This window comes from Lactuca serriola, chromosome 6 (genome assembly GCF_051521515.1).
Source record: "Lactuca serriola cultivar US96UC23 chromosome 6, Lser_US96UC23_V15, whole genome shotgun sequence".
Taxonomy (NCBI): domain Eukaryota; kingdom Viridiplantae; phylum Streptophyta; class Magnoliopsida; order Asterales; family Asteraceae; genus Lactuca; species Lactuca serriola.
The window spans coordinates 155,241,678-155,245,190 of record NC_136413.1 but is presented as its reverse complement, the minus strand read 5'-3'; the positions used below and the strand labels follow the sequence as shown (position 1 = coordinate 155,245,190).

The 3,513-nt window shown below is 38.5% G+C and overlaps 1 long non-coding RNA gene across 2 annotated transcripts; it reads left to right on the top strand.

Moving 5' to 3' along the window:
- The first annotated feature begins 350 nt into the window (after nucleotides 1-350).
- LOC145058830 (uncharacterized) lies at nucleotides 351-1,821 on the top strand. Of its 2 annotated transcripts, XR_013686532.1 has the most exons (4): nucleotides 351-768; nucleotides 987-1,080; nucleotides 1,242-1,333; nucleotides 1,489-1,821. It is a non-coding gene; the product is annotated as an uncharacterized LOC145058830 (long non-coding RNA). The 2 variants fall into 2 exon arrangements; XR_013686531.1 differs by lacking the exon at nucleotides 987-1,080.
- The last annotated feature ends 1,692 nt before the right edge of the window (nucleotides 1,822-3,513 follow it).

Here is a 3,513-nt window from a genome sequence, read left to right as displayed (position 1 = left end):
GTACGCCCCACGTACTCGCTTCGCAGCTTGTATGCCAAGTGTATCATGTGGTACACCCCACGTACAACACAAGGACCAAAATACAATTATCAATACTAGTGTTGCAGAAATCGGCCTAGGCGGCCGATTAGTCACCGCCTAGGCGCTAGGCAGACGGCCACCGATTAGGTTTATTGCTAATCGGTCTATGTAATCGGGGTTGGTCAAAGTCTGTCCAAGCCGGGTCTAATCGGAGTTAGTCGGAGCTAGGCGGAGCTTGGCGCCTTAGTCGGTCAAAGACGGTCAATGGAAATTCAAGACATTTTAAGGGCAAAATTGTCAAATCGAAATTATTTCTTGCTAGGGTTCGTTCCTTTTTTTCTCATTCCATCTGATACTGCCAACAAAATTCTCTCTCAGACTCGTGAACTAAAACCATGAAATGTCTGCATCTTTTCTTCGAATCACACTGGTACGTCATTGCCTTCCAAGCTTGTTGTCTCATTCTCGACTCAAATCGGTGCTAGTTTGCTCCGAACATCCGCTCCTTCTCCTCCGACGCCATCAGCACCTCCAGAATCCCTCATACACCAACCCTCTTAATCTGCGAATGTTCATTCTCATCCTCATCGATCTGTAAATCCTCTGCACCATCGCCTCTCTCACTACCTCTAACAACCGACCATCGAAATTCTAACCCTATATCGACTCGATCTAACCGCGACACTCACCGACACTTTCATCTCCGCTACTCTCATCAAAATTAGCGAAAACCCTACACTTACATTGGTAATTAAGCCCCTATTCTTCTAATTTTTTCAGCAAAATGTTTAATTTTTTAGGTAGGAACCTGATTTTGTTTACAGTTATAACAAAAACGAAATGAAAGTATTTGTGTGTGCAGGGTATTTGTTATTTGTATAATTGTATATTTGTATTTGGTCATATCTTAATGTCTTTCTTTCTTTAAGTTTTTTCAATCTTTTGAATCCATGGATCTGTTTCAGACTATTGATGGAGGAGTTGTTAAGGTGAGTGAAGTCAAAAGTAGAGGTGGGAGGTCAAACTTTGGGCGTGAACGTGACAATTTTCGAAGATATAGTAATGATAATGAATTGGTTTTGCTTTTCAAAATGCTTTTCAAAATGCTTTTATCTATATGATAATTAATTGTTTCTGTTTAAACAAAAAAAATAGTTAATTGTGGTGCTTTTTACACAATATTAGTAAGTTTGTGTTAATATTTAACTTGCATTTCACAGGTTTATCGAATAGAAGAGCTTGTAGAAGAGAAAGGTGATCATGTATCTAAGCTGCAGGAAATGTCACAGGTCTTATAATTAACATCCTCATAGTAAGCACCAAATTACAATTCTACCCTCCTTCAGTTTTTCATTAATCCTTTCTGATCTTTTTATTTTTTGTTACAAAAACTAGAGGATGCAGAAAACGCTAGACAGTTGATTTTAGTGAGCAATTTTAATGTGTTAATGTGATTTTTTATAACAGTTGATGAAGCTCTTGCAACCGATGTTAGTCAAGCACCCCAAGAAAGTCCAAAAACGAGGGAACTTTTCAATGAAGATTTCGAGTCCGAGAGTGAGGAGCAAGTGTCAGAGAGAAGATGAATATGAGTCGGATGGGGCTCAAATAATGGAAGTATGTGGAGAATATTAGAAGAAAAATGTTGTGCTTGTTAAACTTATTATTAATTTTTTATAGACTTGTTGGATGATGATTTTGTGTGCTTGTTAAACTTATTCTTAAACTTTTATGCTTATTTTGGATGATAAATGGTTGTACTTGTTAAACTTATTAAGTTATTATTAAAATTTTATGCTTATTTACTTATATTCTTAGTATTAAAGTTAGATTTATAAATTTTTGAATTATTTTTTTAATAATTAATGGTCCCCGATTAATCCCCGTCTAACCGATTAATTCCTAGAGCCCAGTCCACCGCCTAGCTAACGTCTAGCATTTTTTGCAACCTTGATCAATACACATGGGGAAATAGCAAACATAGCAGGAGTCCAGGTGTTACATTTTTCTTATGAATTGAATATTATGGTAACTTTGAAAAGCTGTTGTCACAAATAAAAAAGTAAACCCGAACAATTTTAGCAAATATCATATTAATAAACAGTAAAATGGACTTAAGTTAAAATCATTTTTTTATGTTTATTTTTTTTCAAGTACGAGGGCTTTTACATATGTTCAATCCAATGAAAAGAAAATGCAAGTTGGGGCTACTATTATTATTATTTGTAGCACCAAGTTGCCAGGTATGAATTTAACCTATTATCCTATTTAATTAGACTAAGAGGGGGTGAAGTGGCTCGTGAGTACGTTGGGCGTACATTAGGTACGTACAACATACTCCGTGCAAGCGCGCCATCAGGGGTGATCCTAGCGTATTTTGGGCATACCCATGTGTACGCTGGGCGTACCGAGTCAGCGGAAAATTCTAAATTTTAGGATTTGCACCCTATTTAAAGTCCTTAAGTCCCTCAAGTCCATTACCCTTTCAGCCTCCATTGCCTTTTCAGTGCCAATCTCGAAATTAGCCATCTTGAGTGCATTTTTTGAGCTTACATTGAGGGTTTGGGTGTTCCTTGGTGGTTTTGAAGAAGAAGGAAGTTTGGGAAGAAGCCAAGGAGAAGAAGGAGCTTGTAGATCCAGAGTTTGTGTACCATTTATGGCCTATTGAAGGTATAAAGTCTGAACCTTGATCATTCTAATCTTAGATCTAGGTTTAGGGTAGATTTTAGCATCTTTTGACTCATAACTTGGTTTCTTGGAGTATAATGCACTCCAGGCCATTTGAGTTGTCCTTTTAGACTGTTGGAAGTGTATGGAATCATAAAAATCGTATCTTGGAGGTTAACACTCAACCATGCATGTGTTAGTGACCACCTAAGTGAGTTAGAGGGCTTAATTCATAGTTTGAGCCCCAACAAGGCATGCAAAAGCATAAAGTTTGCAACTTTATGGATTAAGACGCTATTATCAGCTTGGATTTAAGTTTTGGATGTTAAAGATGAATTGATTAAGACTTAGGAACAAAAATGGGCTGATTGGCCAATACATTGGGCGTATTGGTCCAGACCCCCGACTTTCGGATCATCAACGTACGTTGGGCGTACGAGCCATGTACGTTGCGCATACGTCGTTTGTAGGCTTTCGAGACTTTTCAGCTCTCGTTTTGATTGGGCTTTGGACTTGTTTAGGTTAGGCCTCGGGCCCACATATTGTAGCAGTACATTTTTGGGCTTAAGGCCATGTTGGGTGCTCTTGGGGCATATTGGGCCTTAAGGAGCCTTGTCGTTAGGCTTGGAATGCTTTTTAGACTAGTTGGATTTGGGCCTTGGTAGGACAAGCTCAATGAGGCAAGGGTTAAGCAACCTTTTCTGCTTTTAGGATAAGAATTAAGGTTTGGACCCAGGGGATGGAGTATTGGCCTATTTCTAATTAGGGTTTTGTGTTGGTGCCTTAGGGAGAGGATTTCATGAGTCATCCGCTGAGTGTGATTTG